General features: G+C 37.9%; 1 protein-coding gene across 1 annotated transcript in view; it reads left to right on the top strand.

Moving 5' to 3' along the window:
- The window catches only part of nck2a (NCK adaptor protein 2a), a 114,063-nt gene that overhangs the window by 80,233 nt on the left and 24,396 nt on the right, over positions 1 to 9,434 (top strand). The gene's annotated exons all lie outside the window — the stretch shown is intronic.

Below are 9,434 nucleotides of genomic sequence, written 5' to 3'. Positions count from 1 at the left end.
ATTACCAAGCAGCTTTCCGGCGTCTGAATGAACGCTGAGCCTGGAGGATTGATCTGCTTTCCCCTGGCAGAGCCATCGCTCTTCTTAACAGCCTTGATTATTAAGGAGGTGGGCTAAGCTGTGTGGATATTACAGGAGGCGGAGCTCCGATTAGCAGAATGAGTGCCATCTATCACTGCTCTGGTGGGACAGAGACCTCCTCGATTGTCTGAAGAGGAAAGAGATGGACGGCGACCTTTAACAGCGTCCTCCAACACAATGCCCAGTGTTCTGTCCTGATCCAGGAAACAATGAGTGATGATGGCGACGCAGTGCTTAATTAGTAGGCGTGCGGTTAAACTAGAAGCTTGTATTCATAAATCTGTCGTTTATCTGCAAACGAGACTTTACTCTAATGATGTTGTTGATTTCGTCTGACCAGATGGTATTACAAACGTCTTTTCAAGCTATCGTTCACTGTTTCATTTGTGCATTTCAGTGCTCTTTTGAAGAAGAATGTGGCAGTTGTTGTGATATTTGTTCTCACTGCTTATTTAGCTTGTTTAGTTTTTCTTGTAATGTTGTTTTTTTAAGAAACGTTTGCGCTTAAAACATGGAAAATGCTGGAAGACCTACTTAGAATTATAAACTTACATAAAAAGTGAGACCAAAATAATGATTACTTTTATTGACAAAAAGTAATAATGAACCTTTCTTGTACAGCATTTATTAATCATAGTTTAGCATTTACTAATGTATTAACATTCAAATTCATGCTTGTTAACATTAGTTAATGCACTGTGAGTTAACATCGACTAACCATAAACAGCTTTATTATCAATAAAAAACATGAATAAATACTTTTATAAATACAATTCATAAATACATTAACAATATCTATCATAATCATAATGTAAAGTTTTACCATTTTTTCATAACACATCATTTGATAATTAACTTATTCCATAATTCGTCTACATGTCAGATCCAGATGGGAGGTTTAGCGCTAGTCAGGCTTAAGACAGCCTTGCATAATTATGCTTTTAATAAGACTGATCAGAAAGTGTTTCCTGGGGATTTGAGATGAGTTTGTACACAGGCGCTGTCTTTTTGTCTGTAGCAGCAGTGCTGTAAATTAGATTATTTATAAGACAGCAGCTGACACTATGAGAAGTTACATCTCTTATTATTTATGAAGAGTGTCAAATCAATATTAAAAGTATTTCCTCTGGTATCTCAGCTTCTTTTCAAACACTGTTTAAAAACACTGGATGTTTAGTTAATAATTTATTCTAGGATTCTATAAGACACAAGTTCTTTGAAAAAAAAAAAAAAAATATATATATATATATATATATATATATATATAAGATGCTCTATTGGATTGAGATCTGGTGACTGTGAGGGCCATTTGAGTACATTGAACTCATTGTCATGTTTAAGACATGTCTGAGATGAAACCAGTCTGAGATGATTTGCACTTTATCCTGCTGGATGTAGCCATCAGAAGATGGGTACACTGTGAAGATGGGATGAACATGGTCAGCAACAATACTCAGTTAGGCTGTGGTGTTGACACAATGCTCAATTGGTACAAATGGGCCCAAAGTTGTCATTAACTAACTAACTTTTATATAATTTATATTTCAAATTGATTGTTTATTTTTGTTTAGTTTCACTTTTGAGTTCGAATTATAAGAGATTAATTTTGTAAATTACACTTTCCCACTTTTGCAGAAATCCCAATTGGGTTATTTCCTATAGACATATTTTCAGCTCATGGCTGAAGTTGGAATTAAGGATTAATTCCACCAGCCTAAACCGGTGATACAAGACAGGATGGATCCATCCTTTCATGTTGTTGATGCCAAATTCTGACTCTACCATCTGAATGTCGCAGCAGAAATTGAGACTCATCGGACCAGGCATTGTTTTTCCAATATTCTATTGTCCAATTTTAATGAGCCTGTATGAATTGTAGCCTCAGCTTCATGTTCTGATAGGAGTAGCACCCGGTGTGGTCTTCTGCTGCTGTAGCCCATCCGGCTCAATGTTGAACTTGTTGTGTGTTCAGGGATGCTCTTCTGCATTGATCGGTTGTAGCAAGTGGTTATTTGAGTTACTAGATGGTCTTGATCATGTCTACATGCCTAAATTCATTGAGTTGCTGCCATGTGATTGGCTGATTTGAAATTTGTAATTTGTAACCTAATAAAGTGGCCAGAAGCATGTAACAATTGACTTCTGTTCATCAAAAGGAAGAAACTCAACCAGGTTTGTGAGTAGGTGGTTAACGCCTACAGTTTTGGTATAAATAAACAGCCAAAACAAATAAAACCTTTTGAGTTTAGTTTTTATAAAAGGTTGTGTAAATACCCAGTTTTTAATTAAATCATCTAAGTTACACTGTTGCATTTATGTTCAGTTTTAAGATGACCCATAACAATTTTCTAGCTTTTTGCCATATCCTACATTTCCCCCTCTCTCGCCTATTTGCATTTTTCCACAAAGTCTTCAGTGACATACTTTGGCCTGCTCTTTTTGTCGTTTCTCTCTTCCTCCCGTGTGTTTGGCTGAAAGAGAATCTCGTTTAGCAGCTCCTTGTTCTCCCGACTGAGGTCACACGCATCTGGTAATGAATGAACCTGAATCTCACAGCCAGCCGAGTGGAATGACTGATTTAAAGCAGGGGACATTTCTATCCAGCTGCTGCGCTGTCTTGGCCGACCTATTTGCTAATTGAACTGTCATTTAACGGCCGCTTTTTTTTCGAGAAAACGAGCTTTTCCTTTGAGCTGCCGCATCTGCATTTATGAAATGCAGCCCAGTGTGGACACTCATCTCAGCAGAGGTAATGAAATCCTTTATGTGGTGTAATTGTGTGTGGGAGGAATCTCCTGAGTTATGTGCTCCGGTGTGATGGATGTTAATAGTAGAATTACTGCCTCATTAGTTCAATAAAACAAAGGTAAAAGCAGCTAAAATGGGACTGCTTTCTTCTCTGTTAAATTAGTTTATGCTACTGTATGTGGTTATCTGCATTCGTGTCAATTTTAAAGTCCCCATGAAATCTAAATAAACATATTGATTTTGTTACTTCCCATGGCTAGTTTTGTGGTGAACAATTCATCTGTGCATGTCATTTAGAAAAAAAAAAGTTTCCCTTGTAATCTGAAATTGAAATCTGAATTGAAATCTTAATGTTTGTTTGTCAGTTAGATTCTTAGATTACGTCATTTTGGGCGTGGTTAACATACTCAACCACGCCCCTCCAACTGTCAGCGCTATAAAATAGTGAGGAGGATGTGTGCGTTAGGTTGTAGTAACTCTCCCTTTTCCAGATCTCCAAAACATTCTGGCTGCGATCAAAATGGCTCGAGTATTTGCATTTTGAGAAGGAAGGACTAACGGGGTGGTCGCGGTTGTGCTCAGAGCACTTTACGCAACAATGTTTCAGTAATCGGAAACAGCACAAAAGGGGATACAGTGGTCCCTCATTAATCAAAGGAGTTGCGTTCTAAAAAATAACCCGCAATTGACGACATCCGTGAAGTAGTCAACTTTATTTTTGACAATTATTATAAATGTTTTAAGGCTGTAAATCTCCTCACTACACACTGTATATACTTTTCTCAGACAGGCAATAACATTTTCACACTTTTCTCTCTTGTTTAAAACTCTCAAAGTTCAAACTTTCATAGAAAATAAAGTCCAGTATTAGGGCTCCTCAATTCTGGCTAAAATGAGAATCACGATTTTTTTTTTTTGCTTGAAATAAAGATCACGATTTTCTCACGATTCTGTCGATGTAAAATAAAGGTCAATATGAGTAGCCTATTATTATTGTTATTTCTCATATATATGATAAAAAAAAAACAATAATAGTATTAGGCCCATTTGTGTAAGTTGTAATTTTGTATAGACTTGTAATGATGGACTTGAATAGACTTGAAATTTGTCCTGTTTGTTAATGCACAATAAGGTGATGACATCAGAATACAACTTTTCATAATTCTAAAGTTGAATTATTGTGTTTGAGACACATGCTTGCCTTTTTTTAATGGTAAAATGAGACATTTGTCATTATCAGATTCCCTCTTGCATTACATTCAACATTATAATAGGCTGGAATAGTTATACTGACAACATTTATTCTCATGCACAAAACTCTGTTCGCTATGAAAGAAAAAAATGTATCAAATGCTTGTCGTAATCATAACTCTGAAGTACACATCAACATAACTCTGATATTACATTACATGAAAACAGACATTACAGTTTTGGGTGAATTATACCTTATAAATACAGTATGCTGACCATTTGGAGGTGTCCACGTTGCTGAGCAACAGAAAACAATGTGAAGACTTGTGCGGCCACCTTTATGCTTCTCTTCTGAACACTCCTGAAAATATAATTGGCTGAATCGTAGAGATGCTGGATTCAAATCATATAGGAAGTCGAATCAAGATCACAATCTTTTTTTTTTTCGATTAATCGTGTAGCCCTATCCAGTATTATAGAATGAAACCAAAGATCAAAACTTGTTGTCAGGCCAAACATTCATCACTGTCAGCAAAAGGTTCATGAAGCTTTTTAGCTTTTGTGCGGTTAATGTTGACATCCAGCATAATGTTCTTTTTCCTGCAGTCACTCATCCACAAAGCTAAAGCAGACTCCATCCTTTAGGGGGTCGCACACCAGATGCACCACACACATGTAACACACACCGTACGCGCACATTCGCATGTTATTTAAAATGAATTTACTCAGATATCGCTCTGTGGTGTGGCATAAATATGAATAGTGTATGGGCACCACAGACAGCCGCTGACGTGTGCGTACCTTGATATAAACTTATGTTCACAAATCTAGAATGCATGGCACTTCGTGGTGTGGCGCATCCAGCGTGCGAACCCCTTTTACGATGGTCTTGCTGCGGACAGTTACAACTGTTTTTGCATCCGTGTTGAAACTCGCACTGCTAGCGATCGAAGAGTTATGTTAATTTGGCAAGCTGAACGCATTCTGTACTGTACAGGAGACACGGAGGAGATTGATTGACAATGCAAGAACACAATGCGCTGTAAAAAAAGAAGCATGTCAAATTGCACTAAAGGTGTCACGGTGGTGCAGTGGGTAGCACATTCGCCTCACAGTGAGGTTCGAGCCCCTGCTGAGTTGGTTGGCATTTCTGTGTGGAGTTTGCATGTTCTCCTTGTGTTTGCGTGGTTGGCCGTATTGTATGTGTGTGAAAGAGTGTGTATGGGTGTTTCCCAGTCTTGGGTTGCGGCTGGAAGGGCATCGGCTATGTAAAACATATGCTGGAAGAAAATAAATGAATAAATGAATGAATGAATGAATGAATGAATGAATGAATGAAATTGCTCTAAAAACATCTGTGAAAGCGAGGGACCACTGTATTCCAAATATTTGTCATTGACAGATACGGCTCTCCCATCAGTATACACTGTCAGCTCATTTCCACTCAGTGGTACCATTCAATACATTACTGTATGCAATTATTTCAATTTCCACTGTCAGAAGTTGTAAATTGTACAAAAATAGCAAACTGTACTACTTTTGTGGGACTTTGCTTTTGTAAGGGTACCTACCTAGCACAATGGTATGATACCTAAAGGGGTGGAGCTATACTAACTCCAGAACACTGATTGGTTTACAGATGAACGTCACTTGCAACAACATAGGAAGTACCATTTTTAAATATGCAGCCAAAACACGACACCGTAATGATACCATGGTCAACCTGAGCTCAAACAAAGTTCGTCATCTTGTGACTCTACTTGAAATTATTTGCGATAGTGCAAAGCTCCCAATTGACCAACTTTGATTACAGAGTTGATTCTGACCTGGATGCTTTTGACTGGCCATTTGGGCTGAACAATATAATTCGTTTGAATTATGTATGAGCATCGATATCATAATGTGTATATCTGCAATCACAGGTAGGCCTGTAATAACAATCAATATATCGACTTATCGCACAACACATGGACATGACCTCAATCATTTTTGGTCTTGCAATATGTATTGGCCATACATAAAAACCAATTCAAGCAACATTTTAGCTGATTGTAGAACATCTCTATCTCTATTAGAGTTGTCAGTACTATAAATGACTTTATATTTTCATGTGGGTGTATGTATTTCCACATTCTGATTCCAATGCCTAGTTATTAAATTGACTATAATTAAATGAAATATTCTTCAGAATGAAACATTGTGTTCTCTGAGCGTACTTGCATTTTAATAATACTATATTGTCATTCTGGCATTATATAGTGAGGGCAAAAAATGGTCTTAAAATGACAAGGATATTGTTTATTGCAATATATTGTGGTGCAGTATATCGTTAAACAAAATATTTATATCATGATTAGATTGTTTATTAAAGATAAAAGATAAAGATATTATTAAACATTATTTATGCAATGATGACCATGTTGTTTTACATTTGAATGTTCAATTTCTGTATGTGGTTACTGTTAGACTCCCCAGAAAACTATGAAGCACTGTTTATTTGCTTGAAGTTTATTATAATTTATGCAGACGCACTGCACAGGAAAAGACATGATCATCCCAGTCGATCTAAATGAATGTGATCTTTCCAAATAAAGCTATTCAAATCTTTAGATCCATTCATATCGGAGTAACAACAAAATATTGCAATGTCAGATTTTTCCAATATCGTGCAGCTCTACTGGCCGTTACGTTGACACAAACAACAAGTTTGTCTGTAATTGGATAGAATGCCAGTTGCTGAGAAAAATCTTTACATTCTTAACAGAGTGCTTAAACAAATGGAGCACTGAAAGCCGACATGTATTGGCAGGTAGCCTACCTGACTATCCCGGTAATACAGAAGGCTGTTCATTTTTAAACTGAAGTATCAAACAGCATTTGCACATTGCAAAAGTCCATGATCCAGCATATTCTTGCCAAAATCCTCTGATTTACATAGAACGAGACCATCTGTTTGTTTTGTTTTTTGTGTGTGTGTGCGCGCAGTTTGATAGAGCTTGCCAGTGTTGTATGCAATATACATCAGACGGTCATTGGATGTACCGTGGGCGTCCTATTGGTGCGCTGCCACAGGCTCAGTCTAGGGTCATATTGCTTTCATGAAGGCTTACAGTAGTAAGTGTACCAGGAGAATAACACTGGAGGACAGTTTGCTAAAAGTGTAGAAAAGAATAGACTCCCCACAACATTCAAACACCAGAAAGCTTTGCATATGGGATCTGAATCACTTGTGCATTGTAGGCAAAGTACACACACCCACATGCGCGTACACTGAGATTCCCTAAATCTGCCCTTCTCTTCTAATGGCTTTGCATTTGACTTGGTAGCCGTGCCTAAAGCCCCACTCAGCGGGAGCACGGAGCTTTAAGTGCGCTTGCCTGAAACACCACCAATACTTAATCAGTCCATTACTATTCAGTGCATATTTAATCCTTCGGCACCTCTCGCATCTCAGGCAAGGCGTTTAAAATCAACCATGCCAATAAACCCGCCTACTTATTCATTTATGGCTTTAGCAATTGCCTGCTATCATTTCTGTCATTTCGCTCAGAGGAACAAGAGCGCTACATGTATCTTGAAAACTTCCGCTCAGCCTTTGACGGTCTCAGTTATTTTTAATGGCTTTTTCAGTAGGAAGGTTTAGCTCTTTATTTAATGAGACCAATAGCATGGATTAAGTGGCTTAACCTTCTCGGTTGTGAGCAAAAGCGCTTTCTTGTCTATATTACTCTCCTTCATTGCTTGCTTTTATTTTCTAAATCCTCGGATTCGTTATTTGCTTAGGTTTTGCGCTTGTTAATGCTGGATGCTGGTTTCTGCTATATTTAGATACATCCGGTCGCACTGTGTAATAGAATGAAGATGTTTGTATTAGTTTCACTGGTCAACCAATACGGGTTCCTAATGGCCAAGAACAATTTCTGCAGAGTAGACTAGACAATAATGTACTGTAATGAGATTTAGATCACACTGTACATTTAAGGGTCATGAAGCATTAAACGCTTCCTGGGATTTTAACAGAGGTGTGTGTGTTACACATCATAGAAGTTTAATTGTTTAATTTATTGCCATACTGAAACAAGCAACACAAGTCACTCAGAAGCCTAATAATAATGTTTTGATGTGCAGGAGTGGACTGGCCATAGTGAGCACCAGGCAGTGATAAATGCCTGAGAGGTAATATTCAGTCACCAATCGCATCCCCCAACCCCCCAACCCTATCCTCATCAACCCCCCCCCCCCCCCCCCCCCCCCCAAAGCACTTTCCCCCGACACTTTGCTTACCGATTTTAAACCCTCATCCCAAGCAACACCCGCCCCACCCACGTTCTTCTTTTACCGATCTCTCCACACAACAAACCCCCCCCTCATCGATTGACCCCATCACCACTCTTTACTTTACAATTGCCACAACGATACAGTAGGTGGCCTGACGTAATATTCACTTACCGATGCCTAAACCAACCCCCACCCTCTTTCAGTTATCGATCACCACAGCGATAGGTGGCCTGAGGTAATATCTTTCCCGGGTGAAAATACTATCCCAGTCTGCCACTGTTGATGTGTATTAATTTGATTTTAAACCTAACAATTTAGTTGGGAGTGCAGTGCACTTTTCTGCGCATCAGAATGGCTCTGGTATATATATTTTTCTGTCGTGTCACATCCTGTTTGGTGCGGACAGCCTAATTGGTTGTCGTTGGAATTTTGTTGCATCATATGTTGATAGGACATGATGTTAGTGTTACATTGTATTAGGGCTGCACGATATCGGAAGAATCTAACGTTGTAATATTTTGTTATTATGCAATTTATTTTGTGATATGAATACCATTTCACCAGATGACTTGAACATCTCTATTTGGAGAGAATTTATCATTTTAGATCGCACAAATTGTAACTTTATTATCATCTGCAAGCATTAAAACAAGCAATAAAGAAAATGATACAAATTAAATACATGTTTTTTATTGTTTTCCAAAGAGTTTAACAGTATTCTGGTAAAGAGTAATTGAATAAACAAGTGCAAAATATTACTGTGTAGTCTTCGTTGTATAAATAATTCAATAAAATTAATCATTATTGAAGTTACAAACGGTACAATTTCAATATTGCATATGCTGTGATGTGACTATTGAGAATGATCAGATTGCGCTATCGATGCTGAAACGATATATTGTGCAGCCCTACATTGTATAATAATTGTGTAATACATTGTATTCAGATTAAGTCAACCTGTGTACTATTGCTCAACAAACTGGTGCCGTCTAACTACTACAAATGCACAACTCATTTGTTTCGAGATGTGGTGCATTTTCTAAACGTATTGTTAGCCAACTCTGGCTGCAAGCACCCTCATTAGAAACATCCCTCAGTGATTCAGTGTTTCCTGAAATAATGGCTCCAACTAACAT

Source organism: Danio aesculapii, chromosome 9, assembly GCF_903798145.1.
Source record: "Danio aesculapii chromosome 9, fDanAes4.1, whole genome shotgun sequence".
NCBI classification, from domain to species: domain Eukaryota; kingdom Metazoa; phylum Chordata; class Actinopteri; order Cypriniformes; family Danionidae; genus Danio; species Danio aesculapii.
The sequence above is the reverse complement of the archived record's forward strand: the minus strand, read 5'-3'. Positions and strand labels throughout refer to the sequence as shown.